The sequence below is a fragment of the Cupressus sempervirens genome, chromosome 10 (assembly GCF_028749045.1).
Source record: "Cupressus sempervirens isolate cs-2001-9-10 chromosome 10, ASM2874904v1, whole genome shotgun sequence".
NCBI lineage: Eukaryota > Viridiplantae > Streptophyta > Pinopsida > Cupressales > Cupressaceae > Cupressus > Cupressus sempervirens.
Window position 1 is genome coordinate 160,946,408 of NC_143127.1, and position 14,622 is coordinate 160,961,029.

At 36.2% G+C, this 14,622-nt stretch overlaps 1 long non-coding RNA gene across 11 annotated transcripts in view; it reads right to left on the reverse strand.

Moving 5' to 3' along the window:
• Positions 1-13,986, reverse strand: part of LOC149533088 (uncharacterized) — a 68,315-nt gene extending 54,329 nt beyond the window's left edge. Inside the window, exons 1-4 of one of the 11 annotated variants that reach the window (XR_016357120.1) lie at positions 13,110-13,659; positions 12,788-12,938; positions 7,348-7,381; positions 7,187-7,258 (exon numbers count right to left, since the gene is read on the reverse strand). This is a non-coding gene — a long non-coding RNA (uncharacterized LOC149533088). Of the gene's footprint in view, positions 1-7,186; positions 7,382-12,787; positions 12,939-13,109 lie in introns of all 11 variants that reach the window. The other 10 variants (XR_016357126.1, XR_016357125.1, XR_016357118.1 and 7 more) reach the window with 10 other exon arrangements.
• Positions 13,987-14,622: the final 636 nt, after the last annotated feature.

Consider the following 14,622-nt stretch of genomic DNA (forward strand, 5'->3'; position numbering starts at 1 on the left):
CTCCACGAAGGAACATGGTGGAAGAGTCGGAGGTGTTACACCTGAGGGTTTTAGAGCCCTCCAAAGACAACTACAAGCATTGCAAGAACAAGTGCGCAGAGGGATGAACCTTGTCGTAAGAGATGAAAGCAAGGATGAAAGAGAAGAAGGAAACAGCAAAAGTAAGCTATTAAAAGTATTCACTATTAGCATGAAACAACTAAGAACAATTGTAATAAATGTTAATTAAGAAGAGTATCATTATAATAAAAACATAAGAAGTAAAATTATTATGTCCATCCTATGTCAATGTTATATTATTTCCAACATTTGGCAATGTTTTAATATTATTATTTTGAATCATCGGCCTTTGTATAAGCTTCTCCATCAATCTTTATTAATTTATTTTCCAAGTGGCTATATTTCTTTATATTCTTCATCAAGCCTTTAAATTTTCGGTGGCCAATTAAATATTATGAAATTGCCATACATGTTACCAATGGCTGTTGTTTGTAACTCATCTTTGCCACCTTCTTCCATCTTGCTCATTATCGAGCATGTAGCAAAGAGACAAAGTTCCTTTATACAATGGCTTTTGATGCCAAACAATCGCATCTTTCATGGTCAGAAAGCCCACACGTATTTTGCTATCTATGAATTCTTTCTACACCTTGCATTTCATATCTCATTGACAATCACATTTCCATTGCAAACCCAATACTGTCTATAGTTGCTTTACAGTGTCATAATCACTGTAAGTGATTACATTTCAAACAGTGTCGTACATCGTTTGTGATTACATTCATATAGTGTCGTGCAACACTGCTTGAGGTTGCAGACATATAGTGTCGTGGATCAGTATTGGAGACTGTTTTTCATAAATCCTTGCTCTGCAATTGCAACCCCAATGTTGTGGGTCAGTAATAGTTTTGCTTCTCAATTTCCAGCAAGTGTTAAGGAATCGTACCAAAGCATTTCATTTCCATTTAGCACAAGGAAGTGATAATACTTACCAAGTCATAGAATATTTCTGTATCTCTATTCTTTTCGATTTGTTATATACCGTTTCGAAGTCTTAGCTTGAAAGTCGAAAGAAAGCAATAATATCAAAGGTAGAGCATAGCTCCCAATGAATTGATTTATTAAGTCTGACTGTGCAAACATGCATAAGAGTTTGAATAATCTGTTGCAATCAATAGGATTTTTCTGTTCAGAACTTTGATTTAACTTGGAAAGAGATCCAACTGGTGCAGTGCTTATGCAGGAGCATTTTCTATATGCCTCTAAGATAAGAGAAAGCACTCCCACAGAGAGTCAAGAAAACAGTTATAAAGCATCATTAATCTTGTATATTAATGTTTGTCATAAGCCCAGGCTGGGCAGCAAGTATTTGGTTGTGATTATACAACATTTTAGACAGCCATACTGAGAATCATCAAGGATGACCGGCAAGATCAAGATGACAAGTGCGGGCTGATAACAAATGAACAACGGGTTATCCTTGCATGATAAGAGGAATAGATCAGTAACTAATAAACAAATAATGACTACAAGTAACCTAAAAAACTGGGTCAGCTCATGGTAGTCCAATGAATAGGTCTTGTTTGTGAAGTTGAGTATGCTTGGCCAAGGTAGGTTAGTGGCATGCTTGTTGTTGTGATCACTATAGATCAGGATTACTAGCAGTTGGTAGATAGGTTGATGGAAGGTATCCATAACCTAGCTAGTTGCGTAGCCGACACTCTAACTCCAAGATGCTCAGTGGTAGGACAGTGTATCCCGAGCCTAATCCTGGGTAGGGAGGACCTTTCTCAGTTGAGATTGTGTGGGGATACTTAAAGGTCCGCAATTGGGAGGTAAAGCCCCTAACAATGCTTCTCTCCACCAAATGTTAGGACTTGCACAAGACAGAAATATGATCTGCATTCAAGTTATCTTTTAATGGGTTTTTTGATTTTATATTCTTGCAAATTCAATTGAGGATATGTTTAGATGGTTAATATGGATAAAGTAGATACTCTCTTTTCAATTGACTAGAATTCAGTTAATCTGTTATAACCGTTGAACCGATTCATTTAAATATGTGAAGTAGTTGTTATAATTGCCTTTCATATGATTACGAAAAGCAATGTATCTTTTATTTTTTATTTAAATTGTTATGGAGAAATAGCTTGTTACAATAATGGTTAGTTATGATGGCAGTTATATATATTACATTTGTTGATTGAATGTCTCTTTACTATAGTCGTTAAACTCTTTCATTGAACATCTAAATAGTTGTTATAACTATCTTCTCATGCTCATGAATATGAAGAAAAAAAAATGTGATCAACAATATGATAGTTGCTAGTTAAGGTTGGGAAAAACAAGATGTTACAATACCAACAGTATTAGCACCAAAGGAGAATGGAGAATGGAGGATGTGCACAAATTCTTGGGCTATCAACAAGATCACAATCAAGTACAAATTTCCATTGACGCGAATGGATGATATTATGGATTGTTTGAGTGGAGTTGTGTATTTCACAAAGATAGATTTGAAGAGTGGATATCATTAGATTCAGATTAGAGAAGACTAATGGAAGGCTACCTTCTAGACAAGGGGAGGATTATATGAGTGGTTAGTCATGCCTTTTGGGCTAACCAATGCACCAAACACTTTCATGCGGCTCACGAATGGGATTCTGAAGGAATCTCCGAGTAAATTTGTCATTGTTTACCTAGATGATATTTTGATCTTTAGTAAGACAGTGGAGGATCATATAATGCATATTCATAAGGTGTTTGAGAAGTTGAGAGAAGAAAAGTTGCTGATAAATCAGAAGAATTGTAGTTTTGTGAAGGAGTTGGTGTACCCGAGATTGTAGTTTTAGCAAAAGATCTAAAAATGGAACATGGGAAAGTGAAGGCTATCCTTGAGTGGCCTACTCCAAGGAGTGCCATGGAGGTAAGATCTTTTCATGGCTTGGCTAACTTTTACAGATAATTTATCAGAGGTTTTAGCAATATTTGTGGGCCCTTGACTAAAACAATGAGAGGGATAGGAAAGAGTTTAAGTGGACTGTAGGAGCAGATATGAGTTTGAATTTGTTAAAACATAAAGTTACAGAACAACTTGTTTTAGCACTTCTAAATTTTAATAAGGTATTTCAAGTAGATTGTGATGCTAGCAATACTGCAATAGGAGTTGTTTTGAGTCAAGAAGGTAGTGAAAAGTTGAATGATGCCAAAAGAACGTATTATATTTATGATCAGTAATTTTATGCTATCTTTCAAGCATTGAAAAAGTGGATATGCTATCTTCTTCACGAGGAGTTTGTTTTGTATACTAATCATCACGCTCTACAATATTTGAATAGTCAAGGAAAATTGAACCAGAGGCATTTGAAATGGGTTGAGTTTTTGCAGAGTTATACATTTGTTTTGAAACACAGGAGTAGGGAGTCTAACAGAGTGGTAGATGCTCTTAGCAAGAGACAATTTTTGCTGACAAAAATGCAGATTGAGGTGGTTGGGTTCAAGGAACTCACAAGTTTGTATCTAGAGGATCCTAGTTTTGGTGAAGCTTGGAAAGCTTGTACAAAAATCAATTACACTTGACAAGACAAAATGGTTGGATTTTATAATCCAGGATGGGATGTGATTCAAAGGAAGCTAATTGTGCATCCCAAGAAGCTCTATGATGGAGAATCTCATCAAGGAGAAGCATAGTGGAGGATTGGTCGGACATTTTGGCAAAGATAAAACCATTGCTTTGGTTGCTGGAATTATTACCAGCCACAGTTGCAGCAAGATGTTACGAAGTTTATACAAAGTTGCAAAGTATGTCAAATGGAAAAAGGAATGAAGCAGAATACGAGTTTGTATCATCCATTACTTGTACCAGAGATACCATGGGGAGATATCAGCATGGATTTCGTGCTTGGTTTACCAAGGACTCAACGAGGGCATGATTTGATATTTGTGGTGGTTGACAGGTTTTCAAAGATGGCACATTTCATTCCCTGTAAGAAAACTAGAGACGTTTTTCATGTGGCAGAGTTGTTTTTTGAAGAAGTGGTGAGACTACATGGTCTTCCGAAGAACATAGTTTCCGATCGAGATACCAAGTTTGTTGGGTATTTCTAACATACATCGCGGAAGAAGTTGAAAACAGATTTGACAATCAATTCACATCATCCACAGACTGATGGACAAATAGAAGTTTTGAATCGGAGTTTGGGAAACTTGCAGAGATTCTTAGTTGGAGATGAGCCAAAAGGATGGGATTTGATTTTACCACAGGCAGAATTTGCATACAATAATTTTGTCAACATGAGTACTGGTGAACCACCATTCCAAATTGTATATGGGAGCAGTCCCAGAGATGATTCTGCACTGAGGAAATTGGTATGAAGGAGAGATAAGTAGTGTTGAGGTTCAGTATTTTGCAGAATATTTTGAAGAACATCCATGAGGAGTGGTGAGGAAGCACATTATAAGAAAGAATACACAGTGCAAGGCTAAGGCAAGATGTGAAAAGAAGGTATAAGAAATTTCAGATTGGAGATGAAGTCATGGCTCAATTGAGGAAGGAGAGATTTCTAATGGGTACATATAATAAGCTAAAAATTAAGAAGTTTAGACCATTCAAGATACTGAAAAAGCATGATTCTCGAAATGCCTATGAAGTAGAGTTGCCTGGTCAGCTGAATATTTTGCCAATATGCAACATTTCAGATTTGACAGAATATTATGGAGTTATTGAAGATAAGATCACAGAAGCGCAATGGAGTATTCCGACGACTACTTCAGCTACAAAGGAGATTGAGGAGATAATGAGCAATCCTATTGGAAGAAGCGCAAAAAATAGAACATATGAAGAGTATCTGGTCAAATGGAAAGTGAGTCCAGTGGAGGATTCATCATGGCTGGCAAGGGAGAAGATTCATAGTCTTGGTTTTTCTCTGACTACCTGAGACGTGAAATGTTCACTTCTCAAATTCCCCCGAGCGTCTAATGCAAGACAATCTTGCATCACAGGAGTATCCTAGGTGTAAGAGCAATCTTGCATCACCCAAAAATATTTCTATATCCAATTTGGTGTTTTCAATAAGAGTTATTCTAGTGTAGAGTTGAAGCTTGCTAATTTTAGTAAGTTGATCTTATGAGATCAAATTGTTCTAATTTCATATTTGAAGGTTCATCTTAGATATATCAGCTTGCCAAATGAATTTCATTGCCATATCATATGTATTAGTGCAGTTATTGCAGATTTTCGATACAAATTTTGGCTATCCAAATTCCAGACTCAACAATGGAGGCCTAAATGGCTCCAAAACAAGGTTAGATCAAGAGCAAGACTAATCCATGAATGGATTCAAACCCTTACTAAGACAAGAAAAGTCAAAACTATGTTAAGTATCTACAAACACTATTTGCTGTTGTTTTACAATGCAAAGAAGGAAGGAAATAACATGTACAATCCTGGAATGAAAGAACCTAATCCATTTACACAGTCCATAATCAGAAACACTCAAGAAATCTGTACGGCACACTCAGCAAACAAGGCAAATCTTGCCAAGAACTTGTTCAAACTTGATTGAAACTGCTTGGAGTTGGAACCTCTTTACATCAGTATTTCCATGCTTTATATCTTATAAAAGATCAGTTCCCAACTATCTTCATGCTCTCCTTGCCCAAGTTGATAACTTTTGTCTAAAATTTATTAAGTTGCAACTTGCCATTTTTAGTGTATTTTAAGCAATTTTCATGTTTTTGCCCAAACCATTTCAAATTTCCACCAAATGACTGAAAATTTCAACAATGGATATATTTTGGTTAGAAATGGTGTTCCAAGCCCTTGGTCAACCTCTTTGACTGGGCGTTGACCATCTTTGACCAACCAAAGAACCTAGGCCTAGAACGCACAAAATAGCTATGTAAACAAACTAATAGAGTTCCAAATTTGTTCAAAGGGCACCTCAGGCTCACCCTGACTAGGTGTGTTGCCTCAACGGACTTATTATATCACACACATACACAAAAACTTAACTAAACTCACTTATTGCCTTCAGGTGCTCCTGCACCAACTTGCTTACATATGATTTGTATTTTAGGGTTTGACTAATTTGCTAGGATAAGTTCCATTCTAATTTGAAAAATTATGTTTAAAAAATGTATCTTGATTGGAAAACTTTGCTGGTTAGTCCCTAAAAATTTAAGGATTATTTGGAGGCATGATGGGACAATAAAAACAATAGAACTATGTTACTGACAAATGACATATAATTGATTGATTGGAATGATGGAGATAGTTTGTAATGTGTTTTCTTTTAAATTGCTTAGTGATGATTGCTTTTGTGCAAAGATACGTTTTTATATCTTGCATTGTTTGTAAGTTCTCCTTTGCAAGAATTATAAATATCAAATGGTCAACTACACCCATAGTTTACGAGTAATTGCAAACAGATATTTATATTTGCACAAATTCTTTGGAATTCAGTTCTTTTATTGCTGCCAAATGTAATGTTATATTACCTTCATGGTCACAGCTGACCGTTTCCTCTACTTAATTCCGCCTGTAGACCCTCATAAGTCATACCTCATTTTGGTCACATTCTACGGCTTAAATCTTGAGCTGATTTCTGATTTAAACAGCAAAATTTCGACATAATCTGTCATAACATAATATTAATCAATGAATTTATGGCCACAATGACAATGTCAAAATCCACCTTTCAGATCACAAATTTGCTCTACTTTGGTGAATTATATGACAAAATTGAGGTAGCAAGAAATCTCCTAACAAACAGAGGGGCAAAAAAAACTGAAATAGAGAGCTGCCATAATGACCATTCTGGCAATACAAAATTTCATTTGGCAACAATAAATACTGTGAATTCCAGGATTTATTTATACTTCTCTGCAATCACTTTCTCCATACAACTTGGAAACGACGGGACTGGTTTGATATTTATGCTTCCATCCATGTACTTACAAAAATTAGTTGAAAATTGGTTCCTTGTACCATCAAATTTTACATAAAATATCCAGGACAGACTTTGCATTTTCCTTCACGTGTTAAACAAAACCTCGTAGTTATAGTCACAGCAATGCTGGAACTAAAATGGAGAATGCAGATTTAAGTATAGTGAAAAGGAGAGAATTTGGTCCACCGATCAAATGTATAAAGCATGCAATGCATACTCAATAATACAACAATTACTTTGATAATAAGCCCGAATATTTGTAATCCAATGAAATAGCTGGACCAATTTTCTTCAAAAGATACATATCACTGCAACAATTTTCTTCAGTAGTTAAAGAATCTCCAAAATACAACAGTGTCATGCTACCTGAGCAATTACATACAAAAGCTGATTGTACCTATGTCAATTTGCTTCACAAGAATTTAAGGAACCTGCACAGTATGAAAAAATGATAATAATGTTAGGCTCACTTTGCCAGTCTCCAAACAGAACTTTCCTTCCAATCAACTTAGAGCAAAAAAAAATCTCCGAAGAAAAATTACATAGAACCACAGATTCATTTTGTATGGATATTTCAAAGATTTTCAATCAATGACCATTGATTGACGAACATGAATCTAAATGAATGCATTAGCAAAGCCACACGTATTCCATACCATGATGCAATAGGAAACTACAAGAACTTCAAATTTCATCCACACAATATGGGTATAGGTACCAAAAAACTTATTACAACTTGAAACACTCAAGAGAGAATTTGTGCATAAATTCTTCTTTATTGAAATTTGTGCACAGATTTTGTGACAATTGTGGTCACCAAAACTAATCACAATATATTCAAGAGCATATTTGTGCATTTTCCATAATTGGAAGTAGCGAACAACCCCACTGAAGATTACATATCTTCAATTATTGCAATCTTGTATTCTCGATAATACACTTGTACTAATTCCAACTATTTGACATAATCCCTCAAAGAATTGTAATTTCATCAAATGCCCTGATTGCTGGGCGTAGACACCGACAATTTGCCACCTTCACTTTGTCATAAACATCCCAATTTGATTGCCCTAGTCTCATGTTGTCAGCTAACTTCATCAGTCTGACCAATCAATTTATTGTCATTTGTCAATTGAATAATTCATTTGTCTTAATCGTCTCATCATATACCATTGGTTTGTCAACTTCATCAAATTAACTTACCTTATCAATTAATTAAGTACATTAAATTAATAATTAATTAGCTCATGATTGTTCCATGAGCAATAATATATTATAAGAAATAAATAGTTATCTTCCTGCTTGAGGGTTTTATTTAGTAGAATTCAGATCCTGTAAGTGGATGCATAGTTGATTTGGGGTTATCACTTCTCCACAAATATATTTGTTGGACAAACATCATTGGTAAGTGGCCTACCAATTGATCTCATATCTCCACAAACGTGTGACAAAATTTATCCTAATTGACCTTCAACAGCTCTTCCATGTACCCATTCCACGCCAAGGTGTGATAGGGCAGGCTAATCTCCAAACAAAATGCACTAAAGACAAAACAAAGTCAAACTTTTTGTTTTCCAGATTCACAAAAACGTAGTGATTTTTTTCCAATTTTTTTGTTGTTTTCAACTACAAACTATGCAGATCATGAAGATCAAATGCTGAAATTTTCAGAAAAACCCATGATGTTTTCAATTTTTTGAAAATTGGTCAACGGTACAGTTTGTAGGGAGGATAGCCGCATCCACGTGTGATGGCTAGTTTATTTAAATCAGATATATGTGCATAGGTTAATTATAGGCAAATTAATTAATTAGATATGGAGTGATATTACAAAGAAAAATTTAATGCAATCAATTATTCACCAAAGCAAGATTAACGTGAAAATGATAAATAATGGTGTGGTGAAAACAGAATACGCTTGAAAACAGAATAGGTTAACTATCAATAACTTGAGACTAAGGAGATTAAATGGGATGAATACAACAAAATTAAGGTGACAAACTTTAGTTATCTACAGTAGATATTTGCACAATGCATTTGGTAAAAAATCTTTAGAAACTTTCAAGCAAATGCAATGGGCAGGCATAAAAGCCATATTCCACAACTTTTGCCAACATCCTCCCTGCCCATGTCAGAATCAATGCTTTGAAACAGAGTATGAGCATCCATCAAAAGCATAGACAACCCAAGCCAATCTTCCTGGGAAAAATGTGGTCTCATGGATTGCAATAATTGCAGGATATGCAAGGAATGGATTTCCTATAAAGGCTTTAGAAACTTTCAAGCAAATGCAAACAAATGTAAAGACTCATTCAACAACCTTCGCCAGCATCCTACCTGCCTATGATAAAATGGGAGCCTCAGCACAGGGTATGTAAATGCATAGACGTCCATCAAAGCATAATGGAAGGTCGATTTTTGTCAAATACCATGCTTGGAAGTGCCCTGGCATATATGTATGCAAATCAAAGCACAAAGCATTTTAACTTTTTGCCAAAATGCCTCAAAGAGATGTCATTTCATGTAATGCAATGATCACAAGATTTGCAGAAAGTGGAATTGCTGAAAAGGCTTTAGAAACTTTCAAATAAGTGCGATTGGCTGGTATAGGGACAAATTCTTTGCTAGTGTCCTCTTTGCCTGTGCCAAAATTAGAGTTTGGAATAGGGTTTGGACCATGCATCGAAGCATAATGGCACAGGGATTTTTGTGGGATATTATAGTTAGAAAAGCTCTAGCAGACATGCATGTAAGATTTGAAAGCAGCAAGGCAATGGCCTACAGTACAATGGGTAAGTTGTGAGCCTCTCATCTTGGAAGTCTTGGGTTCAAGTCTATTTGAGCTTAATGAATAATAATTCTTAATTTAAATAAATGATAAAAATTAATCTCCACAAAATAATATTAGTTAATCTCAGCTTCTGCCCATTACCTATCAAAGAGGCAACAGCCTACAACACAATGGTAAATTTTTTGAGCCTCTCATCTGGTACGAGCTTAACAAATAATAACAATTGATATTGGCTTTGGTCCATTACCCATCAAGAAAAGGATGTGAAAGCAGCTGAATTGTCTGATAGAATGCCTCAAAGAGATGTCACAATGGTATTCTGGACTCTGGAGTATTAACCAAGTTCAGAAAATTGTTCAAAGGTAATCCTTAATCATAGAGGTTGGCTCTTCGAGAAGCTCTTGGCAATTGGGTGAGATTGAGAAGATCTAATCTATGTTGAAGCAATCTTCCAAGGAGAGATCGGTTGTTGCAGTTGTTTCATCATCACGTTAGCCAGCATGGAATGTTCCCAAGTTAAAAAAATTGTTCTAGTAAATCCTTAGACGTAGAGATTGGCTCTTCAAGTAGTTCTTGGCAAGTAGGTGAGATCAAGAAGATAATCTGTGTTGGTTCTTTGAGCAGTTCTTGGCAAGTAGGTGAGATCAAGAAAACAATATGTTCCTTTGCTCTCCTGCATCCTGATGATGGATCATGTAGCATGATCCAAAACGTTGATGCTAAAAAATATTTACACAATCGATCCCAGAAAGAATACATACATAAATATGGATTGTGGAAATCTGATAAACTTAGGATAATTTGTGTTCAAGCAATCTTCCAAGGATGGAGTAGTAGTTGCAGTTCTGTCTTCATCATCGATGGCCAGCATGGAATGTTCCTCAGCAAAGACAGTAAGGGCAGGAAAAACTCTTGGAAGTGGGCTGAACTCAGCCCGCCCTCAGTCTATTCGCTTGAGGAAAACTCCATGCTGCCCAATGATGATGACGAGACAACTGCAACAACTACTCCCTCCTCAAAGTTTTCTCCAACACATTATCTTCTCAATCTCACCCAACTACCAAGAACAGCTCAAAGAGCCAACCTCCACAATTGAGGATTACTAGAAATAAATTTAAACCTGGGAACGTTCCTGCTGGCCAATGATGATGACACAACTGTAACAAATATTCCCTCCTGTGACGATTGCTTCGTCAAATCTATCTTCTCAATCTCACTCAGACACCCAACCACCAACAACTGCTCAAAGAGCCAAACTTCACAACTAAGGATTATTGAAACAATTTTCTAAACCTGGTTAAACTCTGCAAAACACCATTTCCCTGGTGAAAAGATAGACTGATCTGGATTCAACCCAAGAAACCCCTTCTGAAGCATACGGTCTATGTGTTGTTTCTTCTCTCTGCACCTTGTTCTAGCAACTATGCCACCCACAACTACTAATCTACCTCCCAGAGGGGCCTCCAGATAATTTCTCCTCTCTACCACCTTATTCTAGCAGTTATGCCACCCACAACAACTAATCTGCCTCCCAGCGGGGCCTCTGGGTAAGTTGGGAGGGACTGTAGTTTGGTGGGCCTTTTTTCTCAAAGAAAGAAATGAAATTATAGCAGGATGTCCACAACATAGAGTTAGCAAGGAATGTCTCAAAAATTTGAATTAATGAAGCACTCTGGAACACATCCTAACATTGTAAGCCTTGTTTGTGTTCTAAGTGCACACAGACATGCAGGTTCAGTGAATGCGGGCAGAACATACTTCAATCACATGAGTTACCCTTATTGCATTAATTATATCATTATATGGTTGATCCTCAGGTTTGCATGGTTGACCCTCATGCCCGTGTTAGCTATCTTCTAAACACCTTAAACCTTATGATTTAATATACCTGTTATACTTCTAGGGGTTTTGTGAACATGTTTTCTTAGTGCCTGTAGATCATATATGAATATAGACTGTGTACTTCCAACAACATTGTTTTTTGTCACATCTAAAAATGCTACAACTTGTGTCTTCTCTAAAACATCTATGGAGAAGCAGGCAGGTGTGGCGAAGCTCACATAGTAAGGATATTGATCAAAGATAGAGTAATTAAAAAGATACCTCGATGTAGTTGGATTGAAGGCCATTATATGGTACATGCTTTTAGTGAAGAGACAGATCACATCCACTAACACGGGAGATCTATGTAAAGTAGGGCGGAATTGGCTTGGCAAATTAAGGCAGCAGAGTATTTCCAGACTCAAGACATCTAGTTAATGTTGTGGAAGTGAAGGAAAACCTATTATTTATTTGCCGCCATAGTGAAAAGATAGCAATTGCATTTGGTTTGTTTGTCATGAACCCTGGAGGCTGGAACAATAACTAGAGTTGTTAAGAAATTTAGCATACTCTGATTGCTACATTGCATCAAAATTCATCTCCAAGATTGTTTCGAGAGAAAACGTTCTCAAAGATGAAAACTGTTTCTATTACTTTGAGCACACGTAACGTTCTTGTGGAGACTACTGATGATGCTAAAGGAAGCATCTGAAAAATTGGATTGCAATATAATAAAGTGCAATGTCCATTGCATTTGGTTTGTTAATGCCATCAGGATTCAACTGTGCCAATTTTTTAGTCAAACTCATTGACCCATGTTCATGAGTGGTGGTTCACAAGAACCCATCTCACAATTTGACTTGCTGTGGAAAATATCTCCTACTTATGTAACGTGTAGTTCCATTGCAGAGAGCTAGAAGTGCATTTACATAATCTCATACAACATTTTTACAAGAAATTTGAGCAACTTTAGGCAATTCTTAAACATATCAGTGCATATACATGTCCAGTAGGGTATATAATTCATTCAGCCATTATTGTACTTCAACATAATTCTGAAACCAAATGCATAAATGAAGAATAATCCTCATCACGTACAATAGATGTGTTGAAAAATTAAGATTATGGCGGACGCATGGCATGAATAATGAGTGGAAGTGAAAGAATCTGTTTAGAAACGGACAAAAATCATTACCTAAGCAAGGATTCAAAAAAAACTCCTTACCTCCCATCCGACGGGAGCCACCTTCAATGGAGTCCCCTACTTTTTGTAGCCTCATAGCCATGTTCAATGGAGTCCCTGCTTTTTGTAGCCGCATTAAGGCCCTTAAAAGAAGGAAAAAATGTTGCAATTGTGGTCCTCCCCATGTGGGTTTCTGTGAAAACGAACATGAATTCAGAATAAAACTTTTCAATAAATTTGGTGTTTACTTATTAGAATAAAGAATAAATAATGGTGACTCAATCCAGATGTAAAGGTGATGCCTCTGCTAAATGCGTTATATGTTCCACATTAAAGTCATAAAGAATGAGCCTATTAAAAATACCTTTTCAACTCTACGGGTATAAGCGATGAAGGGTTGACAGTCATTACGTAATATTGAGAAGGTTTTGCACAAAAAAATGGCGCGTAAGACATGGAACGTAAATCCCCTTCGCAGTTCTAGCGTATGCCTGCTTTCCTGCTCATTGCTAGCATGAGGTAGAAGGCTTCTTGAAAACCTAATGAAAATAGAGCACACACACAGTCCGGCCAATTTAATTCGTATGCAAAACGCAGAGGTAGAGAATTAAATTAATTTAATGTACTGCATTTCCTCCATCTGTAAATTTGTCTTGATGACCATTGTACAGTATTGGTGTACTAAAATAGGATGTGTTGTCTGGAGTACGAAATACAAACTTGGCAATACTTATTGATGCACATGACAGAAAGCTGTTTAGGGCACGTCTTTTTATCCATGCAGGACTGTTCTTCTGTCCAGCAGTAGTGTACTATGGGGGAAGGAGTCCATTAATACCTACTCCTAAGGTTCATGTGGAGGATGGACCCAACAACAATCAACAATATATCACCGTATAGGAATAATGGGCATACAATTTTAAAATTATGATGTGCGGAAGTAGTCTTCTAAATGTAATTGTCAATGTAAATTTGTCTTGCACACCATTGTACAGTATTGGTGTACTAAAATAGGATGTGTTGTCTGGAGTACGAAATACAAACTTGGCAATACTTATTGATGCACATGACAGAAAGCTGTTTAGGGCACGTCTTTTTATCCATGCAGGACTGTTCTTCTGTCCAGCAGTAGTGTAATATGGGGGAAGGAGTCCATTAATACCTACTCCTAAGGTTCATGTGGAGGATGGACCCAACAACAATCAACAATATATCACCGTATAGGAATAATGGGCATACAATTTTAAAATTATGATGTGTGGAAGTAGTCTTCTAAATGTAATTGTCAATTGGTTCATAAACTGAAAAGTTACTTGTTCAAATAGTCGAATGATTAAAGAGGGTACACCTCATATGTGTAAGCAGTCTTTTGAGTGTAATTGTCAATTGGTTCATAAATGGAAAAGTTACTCGTTCGAATGGTTGAATGATTAAGGAGGGGAACACCCTCACAAGTTGGGGATAGTCTAAATAAGAAACTAAAAACCATTTATCTTACTAAGGGTGACAATTAGGTTTTTTTCAATTGTCTTTGATGTTTGACATTTTAGTTGACCATTTAATCACTGCCTCTTGTGTGGTCCATATGAAATAGTGCAAGGAATTTTATTTTTTTCTTAATTCTCTTTGGTAAAAATTAAGTTCTTGATGGCTACATAAACACTTGTGTACAATATTTGAGTTAAAAAAGTGGTGTCATGTTGCCTTCAAATAGTTGGCAGCCAACTATCTCTTTGTATTAATAGTATATAACCTTATATTTTCCTCCTAGTTAGCCATTGTGTCCCTTCACACTTAGTTTGTACATAGATAAATTTTCAAGTAATAATTCATTAACTCTTCTTAAATTTCACACATCACACCCACTTTAATCACAT